At 42.7% G+C, this 11,475-nt stretch overlaps 1 long non-coding RNA gene across 2 annotated transcripts in view; it reads right to left on the reverse strand.

The window, feature by feature from the left end:
* Positions 1-2,354: 2,354 nt before the first annotated feature.
* LOC116532104 overlaps positions 2,355-11,475 on the reverse strand; it is a 15,584-nt gene continuing 6,463 nt past the window's right edge. The window contains exons 2-3 of one of the 2 annotated variants that reach the window (XR_004260716.1): positions 6,985-8,593; positions 2,355-2,400 (exon numbers count right to left, since the gene is read on the reverse strand). This is a non-coding gene — a long non-coding RNA (uncharacterized LOC116532104). Of the gene's footprint in view, positions 2,401-6,975; positions 8,594-11,475 lie in introns of those variants that run through there. The other variant, XR_004260717.1, reaches the window with a different exon arrangement.

Here is an 11,475-nt window from a genome sequence, read left to right on the forward strand (position 1 = left end):
AACCTGCACATGTACCCCTGAACTTAAAGTTTAAAGAAGCAGAATGTTTTCTTAAAAAAGAACCAAATAGAAAATCTGGAGTGGACAACCACAATAACTGAAATGAAAAATGCACTAGATGGGCTAAACAGCAGAGTTGAACAGTCAGAAAAAGAATTAGGAAACTTCAAGTTAGGTCAATTGAGATTATATAATTAGAGTAACAGAAAGAAAAAGGTAATGGTTAAAAACTTCCAAAATTTGATTTTTTGGAAACACCAAAAGCTGAACAAATTCCAGAGGGGATAAACTCAAAGATACCTCATGATAAAAAATTTGATAGACCTAACATCATACAAAGTATGTTCTCCAACCACAATGAAATAAAATTAGAAAACAATGACAGAAGAAAAGGAGAGAAATTCACAAATATGTAGAAATTAAACCCACAACTCAAAGGACAGTAGTCAAACAAGAAATAATAAAGAAAATTAGAAAATATCTAGAGATGAAGAAAAAGAAAACACAACAAAACTTACGGGATGCAACTGAAGTAGTGCTTAGCATGAAATACACAGCTGTAAGCCTATATGAGGAATAAATTACTAAAATTTTATGACAAGGAAGTAAAAAAGTCCTTACACTTTATACAAAAATTAACTCCAGATGGATTAAAGATTTAAACCTAAGACCTAACATCATAAAAACCCTAGAAGAAAACCTAGGCAATACCATTCAGGACACAGACGTGGGCAAGGACTTCATGACTAAAACACCAAAAGCAATGGCAACAAAAGCCAAAATAGACAAATGAGATCTTTAGGGTATCCATGAGCCCCACACAGCAGGGGCCAGAATGTAGGGATCCATGAGCCCCACACTGGGTACTAGAATGTAGAGAGCCAGCCCTACATCACCCGTGGGTACCCTGAGTTTGGTGGTGACAAAGGAATGAAAATGACAGATTAAGAGAGACAGTGGGACCAGGGGGCCATCACTTTATTACTTTGGAGGAGGCAGGGAAGGACCCAAGCTCTGATCATCCATTCTATTTACTGGAGTTACAATCACTTTGATCTACAGGGTAGGGGTGAAGTGATAGGGAGAGGGTGATGGTGGAGTGAATCGGTGAGCCAGAACTGGTATATCATTCTAAAGACAGACAACAGTGGTGGTTTGAAAGTTTCACAAAACAAAAACATGTGGTTATCTTTAACTTATTACCTATGTGCAGCTGATGGAACTCGGGCCTTACAAGGAGCTTACAAGTCTGGCTACGTCATAGTGCTATGAAGGGGTTTTATTTCCTTGAGCTCAATGTTTATGGTAACAGATCCTAGGTGACCCTGCACCAGAACATGAGGCATACAGAGGCCTTCCTCCTCAGAGGCCTCCTGTGGCCTTCCGCAGTTTGTTGTTCCCTGTTTACATGTTACTCATAACCAATTTATGTAGGCACTATGTAAGCCCTTTCTCCTTTGCTGCTTTTCCCAAAAGGATCTAATTAAATTTAAGAGCTTCTGCACAGCTAAAGAAACAATCAGAGTGAAGCGGCAACCAACAGAATGGGAAAAAAATTTTGCAATCCACCCATCTGACAAAGGGCTAATACCCAGAATCTACAAATAACCTAAACAAATATACAAGAAAAAAAAAAAAAAAAAACCTCATCATACCCTTTGCCCAAAGGATATGAACAGACGCTTTTCAAAAGAAGACATTTATGCAGCCAACAAACATATGAAAAAAAGCTAATCATCACTGGTAATTAGGGAAACGCAAATCAAAACCACATTGAGATACCATCTCATGCCAGTTAGAATAGCGATCATTAAAAAAATCAGGAGACAACAGATGTTGGAGAGGATGTGGAGAAACAGGAATGCTTTTACACTGTTGGTGGAAGTGTAAATTATTTCAACCATTGTGGAAGACAGTGTGGTGATTCCTCAAGGACCTAAAAACAGAAATACCATTTGACCCAGCAATCCCATTACTGGGTATATATCCAAAGGATTATAAATCATTCTACTATAAGGACACATGCACACGAATGTTCATTGCAGCACTGTTTACCATACCAAAGACTTGGAACCAACCCAAATGCCCATCGATGATAGACTGGACAGGGAAAATGCAGTACATATACACCATGGAATACTATGCAGCCATAAAAAACGATTTGAGTTCATGTCCTTTGCATGGACATGGATGATGCTGAAAACCATCATTCTCAGCAAACTAACACAAGAACAGAAAACCAAACCTGCATGTTCTCACTCATAAGTGGGTGCTGAACAATGAGAACACATGGACACAGGGAGGGGAACATCATACACTGGGGCCTGCCAGAGAGTGGGGGATAGGGGAGGGTTAGCAGGGGGTGGGGGGATTGGGGAGCAATAACATTAGGAGAAATACCTAATGTAGGTGATGGGTGGGGGATGGATGCAGCAAACCACTACGGCATGTGTTTACCTATGTAACAAACCTGCACATTCTGCACATGTACCCCTGCCTGAACTTAAAGTATAATTTAAAAATAAATAAATAAATAAAAAAGAAAGGCCAACTAAACTCAAAGTAAACAGAAGGAAGGAAACAGTAAAGACTGGAGTGAAAGTAAATACATTGGAGAATAGAAAAATGTAGAGAAAAATCAACAAAATAATGCTTTGTACTTTGTAAAGATGAGGAGGATTGACAAACTTATAGTTAGACTCACCAAGAAAAGTAGAGAGAGCAAAAAGAGAGAAGGAAGGGGAGAGACAGATGGAGAGAGACAAAATATTCAATTACTGCAACTGGAAATAAAAGTGAGGACTTTATTACTAACCTTAGATAAATAAAAGGGTTATGAGGAAATAAAACTAACAATTGTGTAACAACAAATTAGAAAACATAGATGAAATGAAAAAATTCCTAGAATCACAAACTATCAAAGCTGACTAAGTAATAAGATATCTGAATCATACAACTATTTTATTTAAGTTTGGCAGGCTTTTTTTGGATTAAAAAATGATATAATCATTCCATTCTTAAGGGTTTAGCCAAGAACAATATAAGCCTATGTTCATGCAAAGATTCCTATATTAATGTTCACTGCTTTAATAGCCAGAAAGTGGAAACAACCCAAATTTCTATCAAGTGAATGGATGTGTTATATTCATACTTATTACTAAGCAATAAAAAAGGAATAAATCATTAATGAATGCTACAATATAGATTAATCTGAAAATAATTATGCTGAATGAGAGAAGACAGAAAAAAAGTACATATAATGCATGATTTCATTTTTATACATTTTTAGAAATGCAAAATTTCAGCGAAAGCAGGTAGCAGGAGTAAATTTAAGACAATCAGGCAGATTATGAGTTAACTGGAAAATGAGATGTCAGAAAGGCAATTGGATATGACTTTGAGATTCAGAGTAAGACTTCCTTGGAGATGACAAGTTGAGAGTCATCAATTTATGGATTGCATTTAAATCTACTCACTTGAGAAAAGTGACATCAGCAACATGGAAGACTAGGATACTCCCAGTCCACACCACCCACAGATGTATTATAAAATAAAAAATAATAATAAAAAAACTGAAACTGGCTAATATAACTTGGGAAGAATTCTGAAAAACAGACCATATGTTCAGTAACCAAGTAAAAGTAAATGACCAGTCAAGAAAACCAAGTAAATGTAAATGACCAGTCTTCTGCATTCTTTCTGTTTTTTGTTACTCATTAACCATCCCCACATACGCTTCACCCTCTACTATCCTTGCCAGCCTCTGATAACCAACTTTCTAGTCTTCTTCTCTATTAGTTCACTGTCTTGATTTGTACATCTCACAAATAAATGAGAAAATGTGAAGTCTGTCTTACTGTGTGCCTGGTGTATTAGTTCATTTTCACACTACTATAAAGAACTACCTGAGACTGGGTAATTTATAAAGAAAAGAGGTTTAATTGACTCACGGTTCCACATGCCCTGCACTGGCCACGGGAAACTTAGAATCATGGTGGAAAGCAAAGGGGAAGCAAGGGATGTTTCACATGGTGGCAAGAGAGAAAGAGAATGAGGAAAGTGCTACACTTTTAAACTATCATATCTCATGAGAACTCACTCACTATCATAAGAACAGCATGGGGGAAATCTGCTGCCATAATCTAATCACCTTTCACCAGGTCCCTCCCCTGACACATGGGAAGAGGGTCCCCTGGCCCAAAGCAGGTCCAGAAATGCTGTCCAAGAGCCTAGTCCTAGACTCAGAGACCCCAAGAGCCTACTTTTCGCTCTGCCACCCTGTGGCCCAGCTGGCACCTAAGGTGCAAGATGAAGTTCCCTTTAATTTTCCCTCTGTTTTTCTCAGACATCAGGAGTCTTTTGCCATAGCCATCACAGCTGCAAATACGCTGGGTTACCCCTGAAGCCAGCATGTCTAGGAGCTCAAGGCCCATAGTTTACTACCTTGGTATCACTGCTGTTTATTCTGGACCCTAGGGCTCTTAGCAGGAGATAAATCCCGCCAGGATGGGGTCTTTCCTTCAAGGCAGTAGGTTCCCTTTTGGCCCAAGGTATGTCTAGGAATATAGTCTTAGAGTTAGGGCCTGGATTGGGAGCCTCACAACTCTACCCAGTGCTGTATCCTACTGGTAAAATTCTGTCCCATAATACTTTTTAGAACTAACAGATAAATTAAACAAAGTAGAAGGATTTTTAAAAACTACCACATAAAAATCAGTTGCTAGGATGGCTACATCAGGGACTGAAAAAAAAATCATTTCCATACACTACCATTGAAGAATCTGAAAAAGAAAGCAAGAAAATAACTTTATTGAAAATAATAAAGTATTTATAATAAATACAATCAAGGACGTAAAGACTAAGACATTGAAAACTATAAAACATTGCTGATACAAATTAAAGATATACATAAATGGAAAGACAACTTTGCTCGTGAAGTGGAAAAGGTAACATTGCTAAGATGTCAATACAACCCAAAGTATTCATCCCTATCCAAATCCCAAAAGTTTTTTTTCCAGAAATAGAAAAAAGTACAAAAAATTCCTATGAAATTCAAGGGACCCTGAGTAGCCAAAATAATCTTGATAAAGAAGAACAAAGTTGTATGCCTCATATTTTCTGATTTCAAATTTTACTGCAAAGCTACAATAATCACATTAGTGTGGTTCTGGCATGAAAATACACATATATACCAATGGAATATAGTAGAGACTCCAAAAATAAATCATCATATTTATTTTTGACACAGGCACTAACATTCAATGAGGAAAGGACTGTGTATTAAACTATTTGGGCTTCTGTAACAAAATAACTTGGACTAGGCAATTTGTAAACAACATGATTTATTGCTCACAGTTCTATAGCCTGAGGAGTCCAAGATCAAGACATCAGCATACTCAGTGTCTGATGAGGGCCTATTCCTCATAGATGGCACCTTCTTTGTGTTGTGTTCTCACATGGCAGAATGGGCAAACAGGCTTCTTTACGTTTTTTTTTTTAAGACAGTCTCCCTCTGTCGCCCAAGATGGAGGGCAGTGGTGCTATCCCAGCTCACTGCAACCTCTGCCTCCCAGGTTCTAAGCAATTCTCCTGCCTCAGGCTCTAGAGAAGCTGACATTACAGGCACACATCACCAAGCCCAGTTAATTTTGTATTTTTAGTAGAGATGTAATTTCACCATGTTGGCCAGGCTGGTCTCAAACTCCTGACCTCAGGTGATCCACCCACCTCAGCCTCCCAAAATACTGGAATTACAGGAGTGAGCCACTGTCCCTGGCCTCAGCCTCTTTTATAAAGGAACAAATCCCATTTATGAGGATGAAACTTTTATGACCTAACTAATCACCTCTCCAAGCTCCCACTTCTTAATACCATTATCAAGGGGGTTAGGGTTTAACATATAAACTTTAGGGGAACAAAAACAAGCAGACCAAGCAGACAGTATTTCGAACAAAAGTGATCCTGCATAAACTGGATATCTATATGCCAAAGAAAAAGTTAGATGCTTACCTTACACCCTCTACAAAAAATTAACTCAAATTGGATCAAAGAGGTAAATGCAATAGCTAATACTACTAAAGTCTTACAGGAAAACAGAATGGAAAGGTTCATAATATTGGATTTGGCAAAGCTTTCTTAGATGAAACACCAAAAACACAGGCAACTAAATTGAAAGTAGATAAATTACACTTATTTGAAATTTAAAACTCTTTTGCATCAAAGAATATGTTCAAAAGAGTGGAAAGGCAATCCATAGAATAAAAGAAAATATTTGCATGTCTTATGTCTAAGGTATTTATAAATATATTCTAAGATATAGATTATGTATATTAAAGAATTATATTCTACATTCTAAGATATAGATCATGTATGTTAAAGAATTATATATATATATAGTTCAATTTCTAGATCCTTGAGGAATCACCACACTGTCTTCCACAATGGTTGAACTAATTTACACTCTCACCAACAGTGTAAAAGTGTTCCTATTTCTCCACATCCTCTCCAGCATCCGTTGTCACAATTTTTTTAATGATCGCCATTCTAACTGGTATGATATGGTAACTCAACGAGGTTTTGATTTGCATTTCTCTAATGATGTGCTGAGGAGCATTTTTTCATATGTTTGCTGGCCTCATAAATGTCTTCTTTTGAAAAGTGTCTGTTCATATCTTTCATCCACTTTTTGATGGGGTTGTTTTTTTCTTGTGTATTTGACCTAGCGATCCCAATACTGGGTATATACCCAAAGGATTATAAATCGATCTATTATAAAGACACATGCACATATATGTTCATTGTGGCCCTGTTTACGATAGCAGAGACTTGGAACCAACCCAAATGCCCATCAAAGATAGACTAGATAAAGAAAATGTGGCACATATACACCATGGAATACTATGCAGCCATAAAAAAGAATGAGTTCATGTTCTTTGCAGGGATGTGGATGAAGCTGGAAACCATCATTCTCATTAGGAGATATACCTAATGTTGGTGACAGGGAGATGGAGGCAGCAAACCACCATGGCATGTATACACCTATGCAACAATGCTGTAAGATCAGATCTGCAGGATCCTTTTCCAAATAGTTATTCACAGCTAACTGCCCTTCAGGCCAAGGTCCCTGGGCTTTCAGAGACCTATCCACTACGAAATACACTCCAGGCCCCACCCCAGCCACCAGGCCACCCACCACTGGCCATATCTTTGCCACTGCCTCGCTGGAACAAGTACACCCCTGAGGATTGAGGGGCTCTCCCACAGACACTGCCCCACCACAAGCAGATCCAGGGCAGTGGGGAAGATATCGAACCACTTCTAGGTGGGAGGAGAGGCATCTTCTGCCAAAAACTAGTTGCCAATCAGTCTTCAACAAGACTCTACTCCTGAGTCTGAGGGGTGAGCATAAGAGTGGCCGGAACATGCACACAACATGCCTGGCAACTGGACCAATGAAGAGCTCATCCACCATTAGAACCGCAAGGCAAAAACAAAAACAAAAAACAAAAAAAAAAAAACTGCAAGGCACACAACCCCTCCCACCGCCTCACTTCAGCATATGTGGGGGCTGTACCGGGACATTTCTTGCTCTTGGGCCCCTCTGCTCCCTTCCCTGAGACAGCCAGAGTCCTACCTGCTTGTGGGGCCACTTCAGCATCTCCTCTGGGGTCCTGATCTTGGGCTTGAAGCCTCTCTGAGGGTCTCTACGGTTCTTTGCCTCAGGAGGGAGGTTCAGTGACTTGGGCCTCGTTTTGTGCCTGCTGGGGCTGCAGCTGGTCTTGCTGGGCAGGCAGGCTGGCCTCTGCAGAATCACTGGCCTCGCTGGTGCTAGTGATGCTGGTCATGCTCAGGCTCATGTTGATCTCGGCCACGATCTGGTTGATGTCCTCCTCCTGGTCCTCCACGTCCCCAACCCCACACCTCAGGTGGTAGAGGGAGGCACTGGTGTTCCCATTGGCCTCCAGGGGGTAGCAATCCTGGTAGCCCTATTTGCTGGGACAGTAGTGGCCATCTTCTTCCTGGTCATGGGCCTCCAGGACAGAGGGCTCATCCTCCAGGATGGGCAGGTGGCCGTCCGGGTAATCCTGGCTTCCCACAGCCCCATGGCCGTAAGGGTGCAGGTCCGCCGGGTCTGCCCTCTACCCACTCCTCCACCGCCTCCTGGCACTCGTCGGTGTCCACAGGATGCATGCCGTGGGCCAGGTACACCTCCCAGTTGTAGTCCATGCCCTCCAGGTAGCTGTCATCCTCGGGGCGGTAGCAGATATATAGGTGATGCCCTCTTCCTCAGGCAGGCTCTTGTCGTAGTCCTTCTCCTCAGAGGTGTTATTCACATAGTCGAAGCTGGAGTCCCCATCAAGGCTGAGGTAGTGGCACTCCTGCTCCTCGGGCATGAGGATCTCTGGCCACGGGGCAGCCAGCTCCTGGCACTCGGGCACACAGCCCTCCTAGGGCAGCTCCACGTCCTCGCTCCTGGCCGTGGGAGACAGGGCCTGGCCTCACCCTGTGGTCCAACATGTTGCTCCCTGCGCTCTCACACTTCCAGTGGGCCATGGTGGGCACCCACAGAGCCATCATCACCTAGGGGCAGCCACTGTAGGAGGAACATTGGGAAGGACAGAGTCAAAACCTCACAAAGCCTGGCCACACATGGGGTCACTCACTCCCATGGCGCCTCCCACCACATTCTCCCACAGCAACATGAATAATGACAGCTGAAGATTTTCACCGCAGCATCTTTTAAAAAACTGGAAATGACCTAAGTACTCGTAAATAAAAGAATGGTTAAATAAATGATGGCAGAGTTTGCATGCTGCAAGAGTTGACAACATTTTTAAAGAGGCAGGACAACACGCACTACAGTGGGGGATCTTAAAGGCCTGTTTTGGAGGGAAAATGGCAAGTGAGCTACAGCAAGCGCACGTGTGTAGATCCCAGTTCCAGCTCTGTCAAAATGGCTACAGAATACACACACACTCCCCAGCCCATACACAGACACAAAGGCACACAGAAAAGGGGAGCCCCAAATGGCCTGTCAGCCATGTCCTCTGGGGAGGGGAGGGAAAAGAGGTGGGAACAGCGGGGCTGTGCACATTTTACTTTATTAAAGATGTATGTACTGGTTGACTGTTTTACAAAAACACACTGATTGTTCACCAGCATTATAATCAAACTGACCTGCTCGTCTTTGAGGGTCTCTCTTCTAGCTGGGGAGATGTCAGAACTGAGACAAAATGTCCCGTGGGGAAGGGCAGACACCGAGGGAAGGAAGTGGGTCTTCCTGCACCAGCCGCTGCTCTGGGCATCAGGAAAGGTGGCAAACAAGCCAGTTTCCTCCAGGAAAGCAGCCACTGGAGCAGAGGGGCCAGCTTCCCATGCGATCCAGACATGAGCACTCCACAGGGCACAGCCAGAGACACCCAAAACACAGGAGGGGGTGCTGACCCAAGGGAGGGCAGGACCAGGGGATGTGCCAGCCAGCACAGCTGGGGTGCGCAGACAAGCAGTATTAATTTGGGAAAAAACTAAATTGTTTGGTTTCATTTGAGTAGTCTGAATGCAAAACGAGTAGTTTGCATGCAAAGGTGTGTGGCAGGGCTGTGTGGTGTGTGCGTGAGATACAGTGTGTGTGGTGTGGGAAGTAGGGAGTGTGTGCTGTGTGTGTGTATGGTGGCAGGGTGTCCTGGAGGGTGTGGTGTGTGTGTGTAGTGTACTGTGTATGGTGTGTGGTATGTGGTGTGAGTGATATCAATGTGATAGTGTGCAGTATGATATAGTGTGGAAGGGTTGAGTGTGTACGTATGCTTTATGTGCATGGTGTAGTGTTTGTGGTGTGTGGTAGGTATGGGGTGTAACTGTGTGGTTGTATGAGGTGTGTGTAGTATATGTGGTGTGTATGGGATGTGTGTCATGTATATGAGGTGTGTATGGTGTGTGTATGTATGACATTGTGTGGTGTGTGTGGTATCTGTGTAGTGTGAATAAGTTGTCTGGTGGAATGCAGTGTGTTGTACAGGTGATGTAATATGTATGTCGAGTGTGGTTTGCTGTGTATGTGGTATTTATGAAGTGTCTGTGTGTGTGTGGCATGTATGGGGTGTGTGGTGTGTATGAAATGTATATGGTGTATGTATGGTATTATGCGGTGAGTGTGGTATGTGTGTTGTGTGTATATAAGGTGTGTGTGGTGTGTATGGGGTATATGTGTGGTGTGCGGTACATGTGAAGAGTGCATGATGTGTGTAAAGTATGTGTGTGATGTTTGTGAGGTGGACATGATGTGTGTGGTGTATAAGGGGTGTTGTGTGGTGTCTGTGACATGGGTTTAATATGTGTGTGGTGTCTGGTGTATATGGGTTAAGTGCGTGGTGTGTATGAGGTGGGCATGGTATATACATGACGTGTGTGGGGGTTATATGCATGTGGTGTGTATGGGGTATGTGTGTGGTGAGTGTGGTGTATATGGGTTCAATATGTGCAATGTGTGAGGTGGGCATGGTGTATATGTAGTGTGCAGTGTGGTGTGTGTGAGGTGGGTATAATATGTGTGTGGTATCTGTGGTGTATATGTGTTCAGTGCATGGTGTGTATGAGGTGAGCATGGTATATACGCAATATGTGTGAGGTGGTTATAATATGCATGTGGTATGTATGGGGTGTATGTGTGAGGTGGGTATATGTGTTGTGTATGGTGGATATGATACGTGTGTGGTGTGTGTGACGTGGTTATATGTGTGTGGTATGTGTGAGGTGGGTATGATGTGTGTGGTGTTTATGGGTTAAGTGTGTGGTATGTGTGAGGTGGGCATGACATATATATGGTGTGTGGTGTGTGGGGTGGGTATATGTATGTGGTGTCTGTGTGGTGTCTATGCGGTGTGTGTGGTGTGCGTGAGGTATGATACGTGTGTGGTGTGTATGTAGTGTATATGGGTTAAGTCTGTGGTGTGTGACAGGTGGGTATGATATGTGTGTAGTGTATGTGACGTAGGTATGACATGGGTGTGGTGCATGTGTAGAATATATGGGTTAAGTGTATGGTGTGTGTGAGGTGGGTATGATGTGTGTGTGCAGTGTGTGTGCTATATATGGGTAAGTGTGTGGCATATGTGAGGTGGGCATGGTATATATGTGGTGTGTGAAGTGGGTATGTGTGTGGTGTGTGGCGTGTATGGGGTATGTGTGTGAGGTGGGAATGATGTGTGTGTGGTGTATATAGGGTCAATATGTGCAGTGTGTGAGGTGGGCATGGTGTATATGTGGTGTGTGGGGTGAGGTGGCTATGTTACGTGTATGGTGTGTGTGAGGTAGGTATGATATGCATGTGCTGTGTATGGGGTATGTGTATGAGGTGGGAATAGTGTGTGTGGTGTATATGGGGTAAATGTGTGGGGTGTGTGAGGTGGGCATGGTATATATGTGGTGTGTGGTGTGAGGTGGTTATAGTATGTGTGTGGCATATGTGCTGTATCCGTA

Source organism: Sapajus apella, unplaced genomic scaffold (assembly GCF_009761245.1).
Source record: "Sapajus apella isolate SASKATOON/1434 unplaced genomic scaffold, GSC_monkey_1.0 scaffold74, whole genome shotgun sequence".
NCBI lineage: Eukaryota > Metazoa > Chordata > Mammalia > Primates > Cebidae > Sapajus > Sapajus apella.